Below are 14,621 nucleotides of genomic sequence, written 5' to 3'. Positions count from 1 at the left end.
CTATAGTAGAATGATGTGATTGACAGTAGACTGTATTGATATAAACTCCAGGCAAATTTTTTGTTACGGTACCTTGCAAACGAAATCATTCTTAATTTAAGTTCAGTGAACTTAACTCAAGAGAAATTAAATCACTGAAATAAACCAAACCATCATCATCATTCATATATTAGACCCCAGTGGATCTGTTGCGGTCTTGTGTCAGCACTTCTTTGTTCTCTTGGGACATAAGATTTGTTTAGACCATCTAATATGAGCCATCCTCTTGACATGCTCTTTCCAAACCAAAATGACAAAATGTACCTATAATGTAAAAATCGGAATTGCAGCAATCTTTATACATTTAACAGACGAAATTATTAGTTCTGCAGTAACATTGGAAATCAAATGAGCATAATGATACTGTTCTGTTTGTTATGGAATTAACTTAACATCGCTATTTATACGAGTTTTACTGTTATGCTTAGGATTGGATAAATGATTGCAGAATGCTCAAAGATCTTCTCTTGCAGAAATGGATTTCTGAGAAAATTCTGATTTTTACAAAGATGGATGGTTCATAGTCACAAATACGTAAAATGAAGCTATAAAATAGGTCTATGACCCAAAATAAGTAGATTTTACTTTAAGGAGGAACAGAAACAGCAACTGAATTAGGCATAATCAAATTCTGTTCTGGAAATCAGTTGTTTTTCATAATATGTTTCCAAACATATGTTATAAGAAGAAGATATCAGGTGATAGACAATGTTAAGATAAATATATGGATTATGTGCGGAGACAAAGGGGAAGACAGAATAGCGGAAAGATTGAAGAATGCTGGGTTTACAGTGAAAAACCTGCTTCACCTCTTGCGATTTTCAAAAGCTATGCAACTTCCAATTTTTCTGGGAGCTTCCACGTTTGTCAGCACTTTAATTAGGAAACAATGTTAGAGGATTGAATAGGGACACGAACAAAAATCACGTTTGATGTTCACATGCTAATTACCACCATCGATCTGTAATGTGAAGGCATAGAACTAGGCCTACTTGCGTTAGAAAAAGAATTCGTAAATCAAGTTCTTACTGTAATTGAAAATTTCAGTGTTCTGTATGTCGATTTTTTATTTATCTTCCCCTGTTAGTAAGAAATTACAGTAGGTATATTTTTGTATTGTTTCTTGTTTTTATCTCTGTCTCCTTTCTCCCTCTTCTCTTTACTTTCTTCTTTTTTCTTATTGTTTTACCTTAAATTTAATTTAGTACATAGGCCTATATTTTGTTTTAACTTACCTTAAGTGCAGCTGCCTGGATTCGATTTAAGAACCTTTCGATCTCTAATCAGATGCTTTACCACTACACTATGAGGCGATTTGATAGGTTCATTTTAAAATATTACTCTTTATGTTCATCCTGTTCATTCTGTTGTTCACAAAATACACATCAGTAGATGACACTAGGTGTAAAGGCCACTTCTGGAAGCATTAAGGTTTCGTGGAAAATGTTTCGTGTTAACTATATCTCAGCTTAATTCGGAATGTAATTTTGTATTTGTTGGAGATCTCCCCGTACTCCCGCACTTGGGGCTAATGCCCCCAAATTCCCACTGGAGCATAATAAAAATAAAAACAAAAGCATTAAACCCAATGAAAACACACATGGACAACGAGTATACTTTCAGTGAGGTTAAGTTAGTGGAAGAACTGTTTAGGTGCTACATGTTGATCATCGACAGGTTCTAGGAAATTACCAAAATAACAAGTTTATTTACTATACATAATTTAAAAGTCCTTTTAGACAACTTGTAATAGTAGCCTATATTCATTCTGATACCTTACTAATGATAGAGGTTGAAGTGCTTCTTTAAGCTTATTACCTATAATTTTTAAACTAACTCTCAGAGAAGATTCAATTTAAAAAAAAAAAACTTTATCAATATTAAATAAATAGTCATAAAACACAGTACTTTAAAGTACATTAAAAGTGAACTTTTGAAATGAAAAGACACTCATTTAAACACTCCATAAAAGAGTAAGGTGTGTTACACAGTCATTGTTAATAAACAATTATGCATTAAAAAATTACTTTGTAATATCAGGCTTCCTTTAAAACATAAAAATAATTACATAGAAATCAAATCTGGAGTTACATTTGTGTGGTTTTAGTTAATGTAACCATATTTTCTCAAGCTGAAAAAGGAAACTTATCAACTGACTTTTCTTTTAATAATTATTATTTGGCCTATAAGTTAAAGCAAATAGAAAAACTATAAATCCGTTATCTATTTATTATAAACACAAGGCAAAATTATTACAATACTGAATACACAACATATAACATTACTATTTACTATAAAAATAACATACATTTTACATCATGTTATGTAGTTACAGAAGATATTTTTCTGAAGAATGGCTTTTCGTCAAAAGTTTCTAATTTTGCTTCAAGTAATTGAAAAACTCAAAGCAACTGTATTTTAGATTGACTTTGGTAAGCAACAATACTTTCAGCATTTCAACTTTTAAGTTAATTGTATTTTTTCTGGTGTCCATATTTTGTTCATGCTTGCAAAAATTCTCTCTACAGGTGCATTAGTACCTGGCAGTATAACTCAAATTCCACAACCTTAGAAAAATTACTGAATGACAATTATTTTTGAGAAGAGAAATACTGAAACATTTCTCCCCATCTCAGATGGGCTTCTTTTCCATCATTATTCCATTGAATGATTTTGTTTGCAGTAGCAAATTGCTTAACATGAAAAAATTCAACGTAAAGATTAATTTTTTGGTCCTACAGAATTTATATGTTATGGTAACAGTTGTTATTAGGGGAGAAAAATTCGCTCTGGCCCCAGGGATCGAATTTTTCTCCTCTAATAACAAATGAACAAATTCACTGAAAATGACATTATCATCGGCATTTGATTACCAGATACATTTTTAATCGTAGGTATACATATTTCAACATCATTCCATTTTAGGACATTGTTAAGCAAGATCTATACAAATTTCTTACATATACATTCTTCAAATCTGTCAGTCCAGACTTAAGTACTGGTACTGAATGCATGAATCATAGAACCTATTTGCAACTTTTTAGAAATCCTCTACTTTCATCTCACCTTCATCTTGTAATTCATGTAAAGCACATTTTACAACATCTGGGATAAAATTGTTCTCCTTTTTCTTTCTCAGTCACATTTACTTTCAATTTGGAAAGTGCCATGGCTACTTCAACACCTATTGTTAACTCACCTTTTACCTGGTTAACTGTCTGGTGAAAAGTTGTAGCTTGGTTGTGCAGAAAAAGGAGAACAATTTTCGCCAATGGGTTTAAAAAAAAAAATCATTATCATTGGACATTTTTCCTGACTAAGACAATATGACCTCAGTCCTTAAAAAATTGCAAGAACTCTTCCAAGTGCTGACATCAGTGCTAACGACTTGGTGTTACTATGACCTAACAATTTCCTGTACTCAATCTCAGCAAAACTACAGAAATCCTTTAGTGATCTATTCTAATAGTGTATGTGTGAAAATGGTAGTATATTTTGTAAATAATCAGTTCTGCATCGATAGGTAAACAATCAGCAGCAGTCTTAATTGTGTTGTGCACTAGCCTATATGCGCTGCACATCCAACACCAAGGATTTCATGATGTAATAACATTTTAAGTTTGTGGAAAATATTTCTTGATCCCTTATGTGCTGCCCCACCAAAATTACTGTTGGTGTTGTCACCACAGAATGCAATTATCTTACTACTGATACTTAGATTTTTTTTTTTTTTGCAAACACATCAGTCGGATAAATTGGTAACAATATCTGCTGTTTCGCCAGGACGTTCATCAATTTCCAAAATTCGAACACGGACACACTGTAGCAGTGAAAAGTTACTTACTCACTTACTTACAAATGGCTTTTAAGGAACCCGAAGGTTCATTGCCACCCTCACATAAGCCCGCCAGCAGTCCCTATCCTGTGCAAGATTAATCCAGTCTCTATCATCATATCCCACCTCCCTCAAATCAGCAGTGAAAAGTACCTAACTAAAACAGGAAAAATCTTTTTCTCCCCATGATTAGAAGGATCTGTAAACACCATAACAAACCTGACTTCATACAATTTCTGCAATATTTCACAAGAATGAGGTGCAAGTACTATCACAACAATCGTTTCGCACTTCATACAACCGCAAGAGAGTTTCTGTTCAAACCAATTTGTTACTAGTTTCGAAGCACAGTCATTTGAGCGAAAGCTATGATTTTCTTTAACCAGTGGTTAGCCCAGGCTCCTTCAATCGCAGCCAAGTGCAGTTCGTGGTCTGTTGCTGAAAAATGAAGTTAAACTTCTGAATGACGTTGCTGCAATTTCATCACTTTTATGTTTGTTTGAGTTTAGATGTTGTTCAATGTCGCTCTTCCGCCCATGGGGCACAAAAAATTCGGTGTTACAAATGGTGCAACGAACATCACAATCTGTCAGCATTTTCTTTATGAACATTTACCTACGATAGAAAATAATGCTGATCTAAAGGCCTACATAATACTGGGAGTTGAATTCCATTAAATTTGCTATAAATTCTAAGTCATGAGATACTTACCTTCCTTGCAATGCAGTAGTGAACATATATTTTCATTTCGGCATCTTTAATCTTGCATCACAGTACATTCCAACTGTTGTTGCCGAGAGAATGAACCAAAGTGAACTAGTGAAGCAAAAAAATTCGCTTCAAGCAAGGGAAACAAATGCATGGAGGATAGTGGCATTGCCATATTGGTTGTTGCTTGTAACGAATATTTGTCAAAGTCTCCTATATTCCCTCTTTACTCTTAGCTTACCTGTTATGGACATAAAAATAGTTACCTTGCCATAAACGGATTTCAGAATGTATAATAATTAAAAATAGTACATTAACGAAAATAGAGATTAAAATTAAATTCCATTTTCTAACAAAACTTGACAAGAGGCGTCCCAACAAAATATCAAGACACCGGAACAACAGATTGAAAAACGGTACTGTCCCATTCAAAATGGGACTTCTGGTCACTTTATGTTAGTGGACTTGTTTATAAGAAACTTACGATTTCAGCAATGTCTATTGTCACTGAATTCTGGATCATTCCATATCAAATCAACCAGGTAACGGAATCTTCATGTCTCAGATTTGTATGATATTTGGTATGTGAGTTGTCCGTGGAACACATGATACTGTTTGTACTGTTAGAAGAATTGAGAATATTTTCATTTCATTTATTTTTTGAAGGATAAGAACACATAATTTTAAATTTTTTGGGTTGACAGTTTTTCTGAAATTAATTTTTGAAAATCAGGAAAAAGGCCAATTTTTCAGTGAACAAGGTTCACAAAATGTTCAGTATTTATGAAAATATAATGCTAGAGAGTTTATCTAAGGTTCATTTTAAATTTCTCTGAATAGTCTTTAATTTAATACATAACTCAGCCTTGAAGGAGTGAAATTTGACTTTTTTTTTTTCTTTCAGTTTTGAACAATTTCAAAACACTTTTTTTATTTTATTTATTTATTTCTTGAGTGAGAGAGAGAGTGTGTGGTTTTTTTTTCTGAACGTTTATATATTATGTCTTTCCTTTACAAAAATAACACCTTTTTTCCCCGGCATTGTTCTACTTATTTCATCATTGTTGTAAAAGATTTTTACTAATGATGCAGTATCATTGTCATGTATATTTGGAAAGTTTCCAGCTTTAGGTCAGAGGATGACAAAATTCCTTTTCATGCTACCGATTTTGTAACTGTTCATGCCATGTAATTAGTGACACCAAATTCTTGAATTTTTGCTACAAACCAACTGAGAGAATAATTATTTTCACACTTCTAGAAGAAAGATTAAATTTTTCTTTCAGTTGTAAACAGACTGTGACTATTCATTTTCATATCCTGCAGAATTTTTTTAAAAGAGCATCATCTTCATTCTGTACACAGAGATTTTCTTTAGTTTTGATTTTTTAATTCTTTCAGTATTTTCCTACATCTATCACACAGTTTCATTCCTGCTTTGATTTCAAAATTATATAATGAATACATCGAGTTTATTACTTTTCTTAAAGCCATTACATATGCTTTATGGATTTTTTCTGAGAAGGAATTGCAGCATTTCACAGAATGCACTGACCAGTTGTTTTCTCTTACAATGCCACACTGAGAGTATTTTTGTACTCTGACAAACTGATAGGCCTATGTTGAACACCTAATTACAGCAAATTGAATCACTCAATAGTGACATAATCTATGTTTTACCTTCAGAGGCTCACAAACAGGAACTGAACCATCTAGGAAACACTGCTCAGTAGTTTCCACTGCCATGTAAACCTATAAATATACAAAAATGATATATAAGGTTATACTGTGTGTTTTTTCTGAATATACGGCATAAGAATGTAACATTGCCATAAGAAACCTATCTATAAAAACATTAAGAAATAACTTAATCAGTGATCTGTATTTAGGAATTATCAGACTTTGAACCCTGCTTTCCTTATCTGGAAGAGAAATACCGCATACCCATTTGTCGCTGGGAAGTAATTGGCTTGCTCTTTGGTGCAAGGGGCACTATATCAAGATTTTGTATCAATTTCTTTCATCGTTTCCATATCGATATTTTGGAATTTCAAGATATAGCCATTAATGTTTTAAGACATTCCTTGTTAATTGTAAATAACCATCTGTACAGCTCTATATATGAAAAATAAATTATTCATGTCGAGGATAGCTGCCCCCCCCCCTCCCAAAAATAAATTAAATTAAAATAAAATAAAAATAAAATTTAAATTTAAAATAGAATATTGTTGATCTACAATTAATTTAGGTGCTGTTACCGCTCGATACCCCTTTTTCAAGGGCAGCTATCCTTTTTGGATTCTTCTCTCTCTCTTTGTAAAACAAGATGAACATCTGGCTTTTACTTAGCAACAGTAAATGATGTCTCTTGCTTTACAAATTGTCAAAACTTGCTAATTTATAAATATGGCCCACAGATTTAGTTATTTCTTCATTAATTTTATTCTTAGGTTTCAGTTATGATAATGTTAAATTCCTATATCCTAGACTCAGAAATTACATGGTAAGCTTATATCACGATACTGATACAATAAAATTGTCATCCCATCGTGAAATTTGACCATGGCCCTCACAAAATATGTCTTTTTAATATATTTTTATTTCAGTAAAATCAAAGATAGTATTATTTCCTAATTTTCAAAAAAGTTTTGAAAAATATTAAGAAAAGATGGATTCTCTGTTACGGATGTGTTATATCTCAGATTGAAGCTCATTAAATGAGCTTTAAAATGAACCTAGATGAGCTCTCTAACATTAATAGTTTCAAAAATACTGAACGTTTTGTAAACCTTGTTACTGACAAACTGGCTTTTTTCCTGATTATCAAAAATTAATTTCAGAAAAACTGTCAACTCAAGAAATTAAGACTTCACTGCATATTCGACCTATGTAAACAGATTTAGTTTGGTTGAGTTAATTTGCAGAGCTTGTACAGAAAGGAAGTCTGCAATGAATTAATAAACTGAAATGATTAGAAGGTAAACTGGTTAAATTTATGGAGCTTTATCAGAAGCGTGACTGTTTATCGAATATTGATAGTTTTCAGTAACCCTTTTTCAATACATTATATTGGGTACTCTTTTCTATCCTCTACTGTACGTCCCTTCTAAAGAAATGCAGATGTGGGCCTGGGCCTAGTATGAGTTACATTACTGTTTATTCTGTCTCTCTCCCATATTGTGTTTTTCCTACTCTTTTCTTCTGAAGCTTCATTCACCACTTCCAACAATACACTTGCAGAAGTTCTTGAACATTTCTTACGCAGTACCAAAGTGAAGGAAGTTAATGTTCATAGTACAGTTGCATCATGATGGTGTCTTACCTCTACCGGTACCATACATAGGCCTAAAATCTTTTTAGACACTCTTTCCTAAGAGTAGATCCTTTAACATTAGGCCAAGCATGTTAAAAATGGACTATTATATGGTAGCATGTGAAAAGTAATTTTGATACTAGTGTGCACCATTGTCAATTGTTTCCACTAGTGTCACATGGCAGCAATCACAACTGATCAATGAAGTGGGTGAAACAATGTCAGGCCTGTTAAAAATTACTGTTTTTGGTTAAAAAATGTACACAAATTAAACAAATTGCTTCGATTATTAATTTATTGGTAACTAGGCCTATATGAAACAAGAATTAAACGTGATTGTAAAAATTAAGGGTTACCTGGGTTTGAACTGACTACGTCTTGGTCTGCAGTCCAATGCTGTACCATAGAGCTACGCCATCACCTGCTTTTAATGAAATGAAGTTCGGTTAATAGAATGAGGGGAAATAGTTACATCAGTGGAGAAGTCAAGAAAAATGGCTGTCTAAAAATAGTGTATGACACATGTTAAAATGATATTATTTTGCTCGTAGGGTTTGCCCCACTTGGCCTGTGGCTCATTTCTGAAACATCCCTACTCACAAAAATGTCATTTTTAATATGTATTTCTGTCACAAATAACTATTTAGCCTTTAGAAGCTGTGCGTCCATTATAGTGGCCAGCTAGTACTGTGCTCCAACCACGAGAAAGTCTCTGCCAGATGAGACGAAGGAGGGTAATGCTGTGAATGAATGTTAATATCATAAGATGTCATAAGGTCACACACGTGGATACTCTTATCTCTATTGGCTAGCTCTCACACCACAAACCATAACATTTATACAGACATATTGATACTACCCTAGTTACAAAATTAGATCACAGTTAATCTCCTGGTCTTTTAATCTCTTCATACAGGAAATAACATATGCAGGAGAGCACATGGTTTTTAAACTGGCGTTATAACGGTAATATTATTTATCTACTTCATTCCAATGGATGACGCAATAGTCAGCACATTCCTTTCACAGGTTGATCTCCTGGTTGGAGAACAGTATTATGGTCATGACATGATATAATATGTTATATATAAAATACGTTGATATTCTTTAATTTTATGTAACATTAAGGGCATTGCACTTGATAAAAACAAATTTACCCTCCCCCCTTAAAAAAGGAGCAAAATCATTTCAACTGCAGTCAACTGAAACCCTGTCAGCGTCCATGTGTACCATTACACCGATTGCTTTACATGCGCCTTCCCCATCCTTTACCACAGGCTTAATTGATTGCAGTGGGCGGGACGCGAACCTGCGATCTTAGGCGCGATATGCTGGCCGGACATACCTTGTGCCCCTTAAACCACTCGGCTAACGAACCCAACACGAATTTACCCGATTATGCAGGTATACGAACCCCTGGTTAAGAGATAGGAATTTGCGTGCAATAGTGGCATAAGTCTCCCAGCTTCTAAGAGTTAATACTTCAGAATTAGGCTTTTGGGTAATCTACTGTGTCCTGTCAAGTTCCAGATGGAATACCCAGAGGCCTAATTCTGATCACAGTCGCCGTGAAAGCCTAAAAAGTCATGTATTTAATACTTTTTCAACACTTTTGCTTCTCATGCTCTGAGGCTGATATTATTCTCCATGACATAAAGAGGTGACTTTGATGCTTCTACTCTTCTAGTGTATCGAGGGACCATAAACAGTGATTGCAGAAGGACCACGACAACGAATTTTCTGATGTGTAACAGATTCTGAGCAGCTATTCCAGTAGTGTCAGAGTTGTAAGCTCCGAAACCGGTTGTGATACTAGAGACGTCCAGTCGGAGAGTGAACTTGCTTATGTGTGTGGAAGCACCGGAGCATGCAACGAGTTATAGTGGAGCGCTCCGCTCCGTTTAGGCTGTGTCTGACAACACTGAGCTATTATATCAAAAACGAAATTGTAAAATAGAAAGGCTAGTTACATGCTCTGTGTCAGTTGCGATATTAATGTAAACTAAGCTTAATAAAAATTCACTAGTCCTATACACCATTTCTTCCATTTTTTTCACCATTTTAAAGGAACAAGAGGGAGAAAAGGAGAGCTGAAATGTACACTAAATGATTGAGAAAGGGAGTGCGATGTTTCATATCGTGTTATATAGCTGTCTCATGAATTTATTCTTTGACCACGAGGCCCCTACAATGTAATAATAAACGCATAGAGTGAATCCAGACAAATTTCACTCGTTTGTAAACTCTCTAAGAAAGGCCATTGATACTAGAATTTACTTATTTTGTTACACTTTATTTGAATTAAAGTCATTTTTGATTTGTAATCAGTAGGGGCAGACTTAGTCCTGCATCTTATTATCATACCAGTGTTTGTTGTACACGAGATTATTTATGTGTAAAAATTTACTTTTTAAAGATTGTAATGTTGAGGAAGGAGAAGGACGACGATGGTGTATAATAATAATAATAATAATAATAATAATAATAATAATAATAATAATAATAATAAATAATCCTGTGAGAATTCAGTTGTAAGAGTTCATTAAAATGTTTTCACTAATAATACTAATACTATAGTTATTACTATACGACTATTACTATAGTAGGCCTATTTCTTTTCTATTAGCTAGTAAATGTTATAAATTGGCTAATTCTCCCCTAAACAATCTGTACAATTCGGGTTGTTCCACAATTAGCTGTAATTGTCCAATAGACTTACTATATACGTTTACTTTGCCTTATTTCAGTCTGTAACCCAATATGGAATATTAGGATTGGGTAGTACTTATAAAACTAATCTTATTCTACTAGATTTATTACAGAGAAGAATAATTAAAATATGTCTAAAAAAAGCTATTGACTATCTTACGGAAAAATTCTTTGAAGAATTTAAAATCTTGAAAATACATAAAATTTATAGCAATGTATTATTAAATTTTATACATAAAAATCACACAAATTTCAAATTATAACTCACAAACAAAACCAAACACATGGATACAATATGTTTGAACTCGAGTGTTTAACAAGCACAGCCTTCAATCATCGTAATATTGGCCCTAAAATTTATAACAAATTTAATAAAGAAATACCCTCATCTATTTAACTCGAACAGTTTACATTTTTTTCATGTATGTGAGCACTTACTTATTAATGAATATTAGTTTTAAGAAGTTATTTATTCTAATTTATCTGTGTAATTTTATTATGAACCCATTAAATCCTCAAATCCTTTCCTGAGCACGAGATCATTCCCTTTCAGGAGAGACTAGAATTTTTGTATATTTACAATATCCTTGTGTATTTTTCTAGCAATAATAGGTCTAAACATTTATTTGCATACCCCTATTCATGTTAGTTTTCTTCATCCCCTCTCAACTCTTGCATTTTCTTTCCTGCCTTTTTTTTTTTTTTCGCCCATTTTCCGTTTTCTTCTTTCGTAATTTTTTTTATTCCTGGCTTTCTTCTTTCTGTCCTCATTTTTATTTTGGTTTAATATGGAACATTTAGTGAAAATTATGAAGAATGTTAAATTTATACAAAATACCCGTAGTATATGAAAACATGTGTACTGTATTTTGGGGGCTGTATATAAAATATTGGTGCGGCACTGTACTATATGAGGCAGTAGTAGCACTTCATGACTCACATTAAATCAATGAGAGAGGAATTTTTCATGAGTTTAGCCAAGTCTGACTGGTAAGAAGTTAGATCAATGAACGTGTCAACAATAGCTTAGTCTTGGAAGAAGTGGCTTTTTAATAACATGCGGTTTCATTGTTGAACAAGGACGCACATTGTGTAAATACAGTTTTTTTAAACCTGTTTGAAGTCGTGTTGTTTGTTTCATATATTGTATATGACATTGAGCAGTATGAGATTTCCTGTGAGTTTTAAAATTATGTACGGTAATACAGTAAAACATCAAAAACTGCAGAAGCTATTCAGTGTAAAAACGTTTAAGAATGAATGAATGGTAGTGTTCAAACGTGGTAGTAATGGTTTATAGCTCTCATTTTTTGTTCAAAGAGAGTGACAGACATTGACATATAAACAGTACAGTTTACAGTAAACCTTCCAATTGATCGTAAGCTATAATCTGAGTTGAGTAGTTCTCATGCGAAATATTTGGGGAAGCTGATTTTAGATTTTCACAGTACCATATTTTCAGCATCCTTGATACAACATTTTAAATGTGGAAACATTGATATAAATTATGTGAACAAATTAATCTAAAGTTAGTTTAAAGAACCACTTATTTAAGCTGGCTATTTAAAAAAAAAATCCATAAATATCTGAAGTTTACTTAACTTATACGTGCTGTACTTATTAAACTACGTACAAAAGAACTTCCGAGGTTTTCTTTGAAAACACACACACCTATCTCTTCAGATAGCATAAAGACTATATTCTGACTGCAGGTTGTTAGAAATCTTACCATTACTTTATACTTATCAACAATTACTGTTTAATACATATTACATAAGTGTTCAGTAAAAATGTTGCGTGATTTTATGTACAGGGTGTCCCATAACCTTTGGAACATCCCCTTAACTAGCATATTTTAGTCTATTTTAAAATAGTTTTGTAGGACTATTTACGATGACTTGGTTAAGAGAGAAGATTTATATAATATTCTTATTGAATTTCGTATTCTCAAGAAACTAGTTCGATTAATTAAAATGTGTCTCAGTGACACTGCCGAGTCCGTATAAGTCAGTTTCTGTTTGACGCTTTACCAATTCACTGCAGGCTAAACAAGGAAATGCACTATCACCTTTACTTTTTAACTTTTCTGTAGAATATGTCATTAGGAATGTCCAGGAAAACAAGAGAATTTGGAATTGAATGGCTTACATCAGCTCTTTGTTTATATGTTAGGAGCAAATTCACGAACGATTAGGAAACATACGGAAATTTTACTTGAAGCAAGTAATGACAGATCTAAAAGTAAATCCCGAAAAAACAAAGTATATGATTATGTCTCGTGACCAGAACATATTACGAAATGGAAATATAAAAATTGGAAATTTATCCTTTGAAGAGGTGGAAAAATTCAAATATCTTGAAGCAACAGTAACAAATATAAATGACACTCAAAAGGAAATTAAAATTCAGAATATATATGGGAAATGTCTGCTATTATTCGGTTGCAAAGCTTTTGCCATCCAGTTTGCTTTCAAAAAAACTGACAGAATTTATAAAATTGTTATAATACCGGCTGTTCTGTATGGTTGTGAAACTTAGACTGTCACTTTGAGAGCAGAACAGAGGTTAAGGGTGTTTGAGAATAAGGTGCTTAGGAAAATATTTGGGGCTAAGAGGGATGAAGTTACAGAAGGATGGAGACAGTTACAGAACACAAAACTGAATGCATTGTATTCTTCACCTGACATAATTAAGAACATTAAATCCAGACGTTTGAGATGGGCAGTGCATGTAGCACGTATGGGTGAATCCAGAAATGCAAATAGAGTGTTAGTTGGGAGACCTGAGGGGAAAAAAGACCAGACGAAGATGAGAGGATAATAATAAAATAGATTTGAGGGAGGTGGGATATGATGGTAGGGACTGGATTAATCTTGCTCAGGATAGGGATCAATGCCGGGCTTATGTGAGTGGCAATGAGCCTTCTCTAAAAGTCATTTGTAAGTAAGGACTATTTACGATGTATGGTTGACCAAAGTCTATCGTTTGCTGTAGTTGACAGTTATGTGGGGTATTACAGAAATTCGTAGTAGCTAAGGTGACCATCCTTCTCGATTTTTCCAAGACAGTCCCGAATTTAGACGCCCTGTCCCAGTTTTTTGGGAAGGCAGTTTGCCCTGGATTTTGCCAAGATGTCATAATTTATTCCGATTTAGATTTTTCTACATTTATAGTAATGTTTTTAAGGGATGTGAAATGTAGAGTTGGCAACAGAGTTTGTTGCCATTAATAGTGTTAGTAGTGTATCTCCATTCACTTCTAAATTGAATTTAATATGGATGGTAGCCAGTGAGAATAGTTGACAGTGCCATTATTTTAATGTGCTGTGGTTGGAGTGGAAGAGATGTTATGAGCCATGTGATTGGTTGACTAACATTTCCATTCCATGTGGTATAGTAAGCTGGTGCCTCAAATTTGTATTTTTATAGAACTCAGATAACACGTACTCTCTTCCTCACCAGCTGCCACTCTAAGAAAACATCTACTGGTAAAATCAACAAGTACACTAATATAAAAAAAACAATAAAATTCACTATAGTCTCAAGAAAGCTTGAGGAAACAACTGGAAACCAAAAAACATGCAATTGATGGAGCTTTAGCCCTCCTTAAGAAGGTTCAACTAGATTCCACTCTGATAAGAATAATGTACTGTGTATACAATCATCATTTGTCCCCCAGAGGCATGAGACTGGGTGGACCCCATTCTAAATTTTGTATTCTTGTGTATAGCTGAAAATCGAACCTGGAACCTCCTGGTTCATAGATATGATAAGGAGGTGGTCAACATGTAACACTGACTGTAATGGATACTGAGCTATATTCCAGTGTATTGTATCGTTGTGAACTCAATATTTCTCTGTTCAAAGAAAGTTAAAATTATGTAGTGTTAATAACTTACGAGCATTTAATATGTTGTTGATTTTCCCATTTGGTGCGCATTTTGCTAGGTGATTGAATGCTGTATATGGTTCTGCATAGAAAAGGAAACAAAAAAATCAGGTCAACTCTGACAGGTGC

At 33.5% G+C, this 14,621-nt stretch overlaps 1 protein-coding gene across 5 annotated transcripts in view; it reads left to right on the top strand.

The window, feature by feature from the left end:
• Positions 1–14,621, top strand: part of lqf (epsin homolog lqf) — a 78,740-nt gene that overhangs the window by 4,008 nt on the left and 60,111 nt on the right. The gene's annotated exons all lie outside the window — the stretch shown is intronic.

The sequence above is a fragment of the Periplaneta americana genome, chromosome 9 (genome assembly GCF_040183065.1).
Source record: "Periplaneta americana isolate PAMFEO1 chromosome 9, P.americana_PAMFEO1_priV1, whole genome shotgun sequence".
NCBI lineage: Eukaryota > Metazoa > Arthropoda > Insecta > Blattodea > Blattidae > Periplaneta > Periplaneta americana.
Note: the sequence above shows the minus strand (reverse complement) of the source record. Positions and strands in the feature narration are given on the sequence as shown.